Here is a 9,580-nt window from a genome sequence, read left to right as displayed (position 1 = left end):
GCTGCTTGGTCGTCTACTCGGAATCAAATGGGCTGAATCTGGAGCGGCGCTCGTAGAGCTGCACAGCACCGGCTAGAGGGCGCTGTCGTCAGTGTCGGTGTCGTAGTGCCAACCTAAGAACTTGTACGTATGCCGTGGCACCGTAAGTATAGATACCACAGTGTCATTGCTAATCTTGGAAACAAACTTACCAAGCTCCTGACATATTTTGCGTATTTACTCTCAGTGATGTCGTACAGAATAATTTTCTGGGGCAATTCATCACTTAGAAGGAAAATATTGATTGCACAAAAGCGAGCAGTAAGAATAATGTGTGGTGTGCACGTACAGACATCATGTAGGTACCTCTTCAAGGATCTAGGTATTTAACTGTGCCGTCATAATAAAGATATTCGCTTATGAAATCCACCATAAATATTCTATCACAATTTCAGAAGAACGACGATGTGCATATGTGCATACAGTAACAGTAGACAGAAAAGTGACATTAAATACTCACTGTTAAAGCTGTCAGCGGCTCAGGAACGAGTTTAAAATGCAGCAACAAAAAGTTTTGATCATTTGCCCAATAACATAAAACGTCTGACAGGTATCGAAGCAAATTTTAAATCAAATTTAAAGTCGTTTCTCCTGGACAACTTCTACATCATTCACGAATTTCTGCTGATAACATGGTAGTCTGTGTAAAAACGAGAAAGAAAATGGGTGTAGTTATGTGAGTGGGACTAATGAGTCACCAGCTTACCACAGTTTCAGGAATCGATTTATTGTAAGAATGGCCTACCTACGTCCGCACTGTTTGCTTTTAGAGGCGAATGAGGTTCGGCAGAAGAAACCACAACCAATTTGAGATTTGACACATCAGGTTACTGAAATTCTCAGTTGATATAATGTATCCTTGTTAACTGTTAAGGAGGCGAGTTGAAAGGCCTCCTTTTACACAAAAGATTCATTGTCATTATGAATCAGGATTACTACACTGAGGATAAAAAAAAAAAAAACTGGTACACCTCCCTAATATCACATGAGCACACACAAGTGCAGCAACACGACGTGCCATGGACTCGAATAATGTCTGAAGTAGTGCTGGAGGGAATTGACACCATGAATTCTGCAGGGCTGTCCATAAATCCGTAAGAGTACGAGGGGGTGCAAATCTCTTCTGAACAGTGCGTTGCAAGGCATCCCAGATATGCTCAATAATGTTCATGTCTGGGGAGTTTAGTGGTCAGCGGAAGTGTTTGAACTCAGAAGAGTGTTCCTAGAGCCACTCTGTAGCAATTCTGGACGTTTGGGGTGTCGCATTGTCCTGCTGGAATTGCCCAAGTCCGTCGGAATGCACAATGGACGTAAATGAATGCTGGTGGTGAAGCAGGATGCTTACGTATATGTCACCTGTCAGCGTTGTATCTAGACGTATCAGGGGTCCCCTATCACTCCAACTGCACATGCCCCACACCATTACATAGACTCTACCAGCTTGAACAGTCCCATGCTTACATGCGGGATCCATGGATTCATGAAGTTGTCTCCATACCCGTACACGTTCACCCGCTCGATACAATTTGAAACGAGACTCGTCCGATTGGGCAACATGTTTCCAGTCGTCAAAAGTCCAATGTCGGTCTTCAGAGTCCAAGGCGAGACGTAACGTTTTGTGTTGTGCGGCCATCAATGGTACACGAATGGGCCTTCGGCTCCGAAAGCCCACATCGATGATGTTTCGTGGATTGGTTCGCACGTTGATACTCGTTCATGGCCCAGCATTGAAATCTGCAGCTATTGGCGGAAGGATTGCACTTCTGTCACGTTGAACGACTCTCTTCAGTCGTCGTTGGTCCCGTTCGTGCTGGATCTTTTTCCAGCCTCAGCGATGTCGCAGATTTGATGTTTTACCGGATTCCTGATATTCACGGTACACACGTGAAATGGTCGCACGGGAAAATCCCCACTTCATCGCTACCTTGGACATTCTGTGTCCCATTGCTCGTACGCCGACTACAACACCACGTTCAAACTCACTTAAATCTTTATAACTTGCCACTGTAGCGGCAGTAACCGATTAACAACTGCTCCAGACACTTGTTGTCTTATATATACGTTGCCGACCGCAGCGCTGTATTCTGAGTGTTTACGCATCTCTATATTTGAATACGCATGCCTGTGCCAGTTTCTTTGGCTCTTGTGTATAGTTTCGCTATGTGGAAACGAAATTTTTAATGCGCAACGCATTCAAATACTAAGACTTGTTGAGAAACCATTTTGAGTATTGTTTGAAGAGACAGGACAAGAAAATGGAACCATGAGTGGATGTCTTAATCGTGAAAGTAATTAAAATAAATTGGAAGTTGGATGGACATACAGTAAGGCGAATGCTTGGTAAATGGACGAAGAAATCTCTTAGCTTGATTCTAACAGCTGATGAGAGATTTGTTTTTTTAAGTGGTTATCATTTCAGATGACGAGAGTTAGTAATCCATCGTAACTGACGAGGTCGCTTTCTCCAGAAGAGAAGGTCTGCATGTATTTGAACGTATGCTTCCGTGTGTGGACGTGGTCTGCTGCCTAGGACTTCCCGGATTTCTAAGCGCATCTTGTGGTAGTGAGAGCATGGACGTTTTCCATAGGCAGGTTGGGAACCAGTATCTATAAGGAAGCTGGTATCTGAAACAATGGTGATTTTGGCAATATTGAATAAAAAACAACAAATTACTTTTTTTTGGAAGCAAGAAGTATGTTGTTAAGTATAGCTTTTACATGTTGAATGTGAACTGCTTCCTGTTGCACTGTTCTGGAGACTATGGTGGTAAATTGATGGTAACCGGTTGGAAGTAATACATGAATTGTTTCCTGTCAAATGTTCAGCTCTCGTAATCTTTGTGAAACTCATTAGATAACTACAGGGCTTTAACTGATGACTTTGGAGCAATCAGAAGTCTATCTCGTAGGTCAAAGTGATGCGGGCGCATATAATGCAGACGGAATTAATAGTGTACCACTGCAGAGGTTTGTCGAAACAAACGTTAGCAAGCTAACCTGCAGAACAATGGGCTAAATTTCTCTTAGGAAACCCATATCACTGTGATAGTGCGTGTTTCTGTTGAGCGGTATGTTGTCATCAGTGTTGCAAAATGACCACTTTTGCCCCCAGAATGACGCGTATGGTGGCCTGTGTGGAGTCAAGTCCATACAGTAGGTCGACAGGTGTTCGAAACCCAGAACCACCAGTACTATCTGATGGCTCATAATCAGCGGCTTCGCCTAGTTGACGGTGCTGTCGAATGAAGCTGTAGCTGTTTAGTGGCACATCCAGCTGACTGAAGTGGAATCTGCGCTGAAAGAATGCGTCATACCGATGAAATAGAGGTTCTGGTGAACGTCGGGAAGGGGGCAGGGGGCGAGGGACACGTCGCCCGTGTCTGGTATGCTGTGAGTGTGAAACGATGCTATACGCTAGAGTGTGTAGCATCCCAGCCCACTGCTTCCGTAGACTGTTGCTTTGCAGAACGCCGCACCAACGTTATTGCCGTGCCTAACGGCAAAGTTATCGCCGTGGCTGGCCCACATACCACCTCAGTGGCTTCTATAGTTTTCCTGATCTGACGCAACGACACTTCTCATCCCTCACCAGAAGAGACTTCGGTGCTCCGAATTCCAGGCTTTTGCTGGGTATGTGAACTACAATATTAGTAGACCACTGTCTTCGTTTATTCTTCGCTCTCCACACTTGAGATGCATCCTCCCTCCCACCACTATTCACACTTATCTCCCAGGGTCACTTTCGTCCACACCATTCACGCTTGTGTCCATTTTTGCGGAACACTCTCTAGGCTGTCTGAGCCTCTAGGCAAAACACAATCTACATCATTCACTCGCCCATTCGGCACGGTAGGGTTTTCGGACCCCGAGAGGTCTTCTGCAATTATACCTTAATCCTGTTAGGCTTATCTAAAATCACAGGAAATTACAGAAGACGTGCTGCCTCGTTATCAAAAATTACCTTTCTTCCACTTGCTTCGTCACCAACACCAGTCCTGTTCACCACGTTGCACATCTTTCTATTAACCTGTTACGTGATACCACTATTTCTCAAAATACTTAAAATACCTCAGGAAGAAAAACGCAACATTATTTCTCACCACAATGTCTGGAGGATTGTCTCTACATCTTAAAAGTTAACCTCACACCCCCGAGAGACCTGTGCTCCATACGTTCTGCGACATCACTGGCGTATTCATTTAACCACAGGCCCTCTACCATCTATAGCCTGCGCGTTCTTACTTTTATTTGTCAATAGAATTTTCCCATACGACTACTCTTATTTCTTACAGCGTTGCCGAGAGTTAACCTGGTTTGACTTTCTGCTATAATGCCAACTAAACGCAGATGGTCAATGAGCAGTACAACGATAACTTCAAGGGCAGAGACCCATCTCCTATCCTTGTGATATGTCTGTTCCCTACTACGTCGTACAGAGTCAGCGTTCCAATATAAGAATTCAAAAAACTCTAACCATAAGTCGCTTTTGCGACGCTGCCCGCATCTCGTGGTCGTGCGGTAGCGTTCTTGCTTCCCACGCCCGGGTTCCCGGGTTCGATTCCCGCCGGGATCAGGGATTTTGTCTGCCTCGTGGTGGCTGGGTGTTGTGTGCTGTCCTTAGGTTAGTTAGGTTTAAGTAGTTCTAAGTTCTAGGGGACTTATGACCACAGCAGTTGAGTCCCATAGTGCTCAGAGCCATTTGAACCATTTTTGCGACGCTGATCTATTTATTATGCTATTGACGTAGTAGCACAACTTTGAGCTACGTCTCACTAGTGCAAAGAAACAAACAAGTCGAAAGAATGCAACGCAGACGTGTAAAGGAAGAGAAAAGCTCTGCTTACAACTAACGCACTCTGTGGCCGTCAAGTCACTTGCGTACTAGCATAGATCCCGTCTATTTAAAATAAGTTACGCTTCTACTCAGCTACCATTTACAGTCATTTGAACTCCGCCAGTATCCTTGGTTTTCCATGTCTCAGCCACCCACTCTCTCTACATTGCCTGGCGTAATCCCACATTCTCGGTCCGTTAAAACATACTACGTTATCCGATTCGGTATATGGAGCCACGTGGCCCGCTAGGTTACATTTAGACATATAATTGGTTTCATTGCTTCTTTCTTTGGACCCTTACCAAGTACCACAACCCCATCTATTCCTGACGTAACCAAACCGTATCAGCATGACAGCGGGAAGGGGATGGTTAAATATTAAATAAAAATAGTCGCAAGGAAGCTATGAGTGGTTACAAAATACGCATTCTGCTACTTAACGCTGGATGACGTTGACAATGATGGAAGCATCTCCACAGATTCCAGTGCTGAGCTGTGGCCGAGCGGTTCTAGGTGCTTCAGTCCGGAACCGCGCTACTGCAACGGTCGCACGTTCGAATCCTGCCTCCGGCATAGATGTATGTGATGTCCTTAGGTTAGTTAGGTTTAAGTAGTTCTAAGTCTAGGGGACTGTTGACCTCAGATGTCAAGTCCCATAGTGCTTAGAGCCATTTGAACCATTCAGTGCTGACGCCATATATATTGGTATCGTGTTTGTCTTGACCATTACGCTGGCACCAACGTTACAGTATGGCCACTTCTGCCCCCAGAATGACATGTGAAGGAAGACCTATCGGCACTGCGGCGAATGCGAAGTCAAGAACGCTGGCTCAGTGGAACATTCCTTATTATTGGACGTTTCTTTAAAAGTATGTCGACAGCTGCAGCTCCCGTGCTGACCATGGCTAGCGGCAGCGGGTAACTCCACTGAGGCAGCAGAGTGCTGAGAGGGCATCATTGTAGCTGACTGCAAAGGCTGCTTTGCTGACACAGGACGGCTGTTCGCTTCGCAGCACAGCGTGTTTGCCGCTAGACGCGTACTCTTACAGCGGGTACGTGGCCGGCGGGGACGTGTAGTTGAAACCCGGACCCTCGATTGCCGCCTGCAGTGTCAGTCTCCACCTCAATGGTACCAGCTTGAAGTCCAGAAACATGAAGTCTATCTGATGGCTTGTAGACAAGCGGTTCTACCAAGATTTTGGTGCTGCCGGAAGACGCTCTTAACTGCTTTGACCCACATCCGACTGATGATCAGTATAGAGACTGTTGGACACATGGATGGCGCTGCTAGCTCGGAGCTACAGGCTGGAACAGAGGCACGCACAGGGGCTGGATAGAAATATTGAAGCAGTGAAGACATGACACATTACCATGCCTAATATGGTGTAGGAAAACATATGACATTCACAACAGCTTCCCATTGTCTCAGAATGGTTAAAAACAGGTCCCATACGGTTCTCAACGGAATCTTGAAGCATTCTCCCTGCAAAACAGTGGCAACGCCAGAGAAAGATGTTGGAGGCGAATAGCAGGTTCGCGAACTTTTCTCCAGATTAGACTGCAAAGGGTCAATAGAACTGGGATCTGGTAACTGTGGTGGCCAGGGGAGCTGATACAACTCATCCTCGTACTCACACAACCAGCCCTGGACAATTTGAGTTGTCATGAACGGGGGCCCTGTCGTCATGGAATACAGTATTATTATTGGGAAACAAACATTGCACCATGGAATAGTTATAATCAGACGAAATGGTCACATAATCTTTCGCAACAATGCGAACTTGCAAACGAGAGGGCAGTTGAAATGTCACGATACGGCTGCCAAAACCAACGTCTACCAACTTTCCCTTTTGGGACGTAAACTCGGCGAGCAGTTGGAAGCAGCGTGCAAGAAGACTCATGCGATCAAATGACTTTCTTCCACTGCTGCGTAGTCCAGGTTTTATGGCCTTGGCACCGCGTTCTCCTGGTATGGGAATTTGCATGAATGGTGAGTGGTTGTTCAATTGCAGCTCGTTCTGCAATTCCCCGCTTATCGAGATCTTTTAGTGTACCGATAATTAATCGAAACCCTTATCTTCCCACAGGTGTTGTTGATATACCTTAATGGGGACAGCTAAAAATGTGTTCCCCGACCGGGACTCGAAGCCGGGATCTGAAGCTTACATGACAGACGCTCTACCCGTCTGAGCCTCCGAGAGCGCAGAGGACAGCCCGGCTGCATCGACTTATCCCTTGCACGCTTCCCGTGAGACCCACATTCCCAACTCTCTACAACCTACAATCTTAATGTACCTAAAGGATATTTGCCCATTCATTCGCGCCAGCTAATGTGACGAGTTGGGTCTAAGGGTTTCGATTAATTATCATTTCTTTCTAGAGAAACTGCATGGTCATCACTGGTATCTGTTCTTTCGGAACAGTTATTATCTTCATATAGCTAAAGGCTACACGGCCATTGACCTCCTTCTGTGCAAATGCGCACACTTTGCCCGAACTCTTACGGGAATCCTCACCTTAGTTGGCCCGAGCAGTGAGTGAAAGGGCAAATACCCTTTAGGAACATTACTAATGTAGGTTATGGGCAGTTGGGAATATGGGTCGCACGGGAAACCTGCAAGGGATACGTCCCTGCAGTCGCGCTGTTCATTTGTGTCCTCGGTGGCTCAGATGGATAGAGCGTCTGCCAGGTAAGCAGGAGATGCCGGGTTCGAGTCCCGGTCGGGGCACACATTTTCAACTGTCCCCATTGAGGTACATCCACAACACCTGTTGGCAGCTTAGGGTTTCGATTAATTAATTATTTCTTTCTAGAGAAGCTGCATTGTCATCATTGGTATCTGTTCTTTCGAAACAGTTACTATCTTTATGTCTTTTAGTGTAGTTTTGCCGCTGACAGGGTTCACGGGTGTGACCGTTAGCTCTGCAGTGACTTTGCACCTGAGTCCTCTTAGTTTTTATCACAATTTTCTTCAACGACTACCTGTCACGATAACTCAGCGTATAATTTCGTCTGCGTTGCGACAGCAGATGATGTTTTTTCGCTTTCCTCGTGAGCGGTATATAACTTTGATACCGTGTCTCTTGGAACACCAGACATTCGGCTGCCTCGGTTACGAGAGCAAACATAGTAGCAGTGCGGCTCTCGCAGCCGAGCGAAGCAGACGTGCGGTGTGTGCTCTCCGCTGTCAGAGAGAGCCCGCGCGCCTTGTTTACTTTCTTCGGCCGACGCTAACGTGACGCCGTAGCGCTACAAGACCATGGCAAACCAATACAGAAGATCAACCTTGAAATTCACATTTCGGAACGACTTTACCCGACCAAAGGCGTTCGAAGTCGAACGCTTTTTAAAAGAGGAAGCCAAGATCCCGGCTGCCGACATTGTCGGCATTCACTTTTCGCTCGTCAGTAGCACGGTCTATGTAAAGCTCATAAACGAAACTACATGCGACAAGGTGCTTCGTGAGATGAAACAAGAACTCCGCTTCTGCCACGCAGATGGCAATGTTGGCAACGTCGAGGTTGGCCATGCCGCAGTGGGACTGCGGACTATCCGCATAATCGAACTTCCATTTGAACTCCCGGCGGCAGAAGTTGTAGCGGCGCTCCGCCCCTACGGCACGGTACACGAACACGTGGCTGAAAAATGGACCCAGTTTAAGACGTATCCCGTACTCAATGGAGTACGCCAAGTGCGCATAGATCTCCAACGACACGTGCCATCCTATCTACAGATAGGAGGATGCCGGGCCATAGTTATTTATGACGGCCAGCCGAAGACGTGTTCCGGATGCGGCAAAGAAGGACACCTTCGTTCCGAGTGTCTCCAGCGTCGGATCACACAACTCCCACCGAAGGACGTTGCACCACCAGCGGCGAAGACTGTTCTACCCGTGACTTACGCGGCGGCGCTCACGACGTTCTCCACACAACAGACACGGCCGACCGCTTCAGCGGTACAATAATCACTTTCCACGGACAAAAACCTGGACGATCCGCCGACCTGGCCAGTGGTGGAAAATAGTACTACGAATCTGGAGCTACCGAACGCGACAGACATTGACGCCGGCAAGATGGCAATTGATTCCCTTATTGTACCGACCGAAGCGTTTGTTCCGGCGGAGCGTGAGTCAGTGCCGTCTTCTGACAATGAAGGCCATGTACGGAAACAGCGATCACCGAAACGCCGAAAGCGCCGTCGTCGGACCGTGTCGGAACACAGCGGTTCGCATTCGGCCGGGGAAGAACAACTGACCCCTCAAGAAGCCAGCCGCGAAGCTGGGGCTGTTTCCACTGACTCCAACCTTGCAGAACAGACAGAAAAACATGCAGCTTTCGAACATCAGCCCATTGACAGAAACAGTGAGCAGCGGGAAGGTACCAGTGCAGGCAGCGAAGTCGCCCGGTCCCTTACTACCAACCATTCCGAGGCTATGGAACATGAACAGACATCCGCGCCCGCTTCGTGGGCCGAGGACGTCGAGACACAAGATCCCGACCCGCGGCCAGCTGAGGCGCCGCCGGATCATGCAGCATAAGCAGCACAGGGAGGACCGCGTTTGGCGGGGGGCGACATTACTTCCGATGTTCGCTTCTCTCCAACTTCAACATGGATAACCTCGCCCAAACAACGCGTTGCCAGGCTTACCGCCTGGCGACAATGAATATCAACATGATCAGTTCTCCTGTCAAGATCCAACTTTTGAA

General features: G+C 47.5%; 1 non-coding gene across 1 annotated transcript; it reads left to right on the top strand.

Moving 5' to 3' along the window:
* The first annotated feature begins 7,528 nt into the window (after positions 1-7,528).
* Trnat-ggu lies at positions 7,529-7,602 on the top strand. Its single transcript has one exon. It is a non-coding gene; the product is annotated as a tRNA-Thr (tRNA).
* The last annotated feature ends 1,978 nt before the right edge of the window (positions 7,603-9,580 follow it).

This window comes from Schistocerca americana, chromosome 5 (genome assembly GCF_021461395.2).
Source record: "Schistocerca americana isolate TAMUIC-IGC-003095 chromosome 5, iqSchAmer2.1, whole genome shotgun sequence".
Lineage (NCBI taxonomy): Eukaryota > Metazoa > Arthropoda > Insecta > Orthoptera > Acrididae > Schistocerca > Schistocerca americana.
The sequence above is the reverse complement of the archived record's forward strand: the minus strand, read 5'-3'. Positions and strand labels throughout refer to the sequence as shown.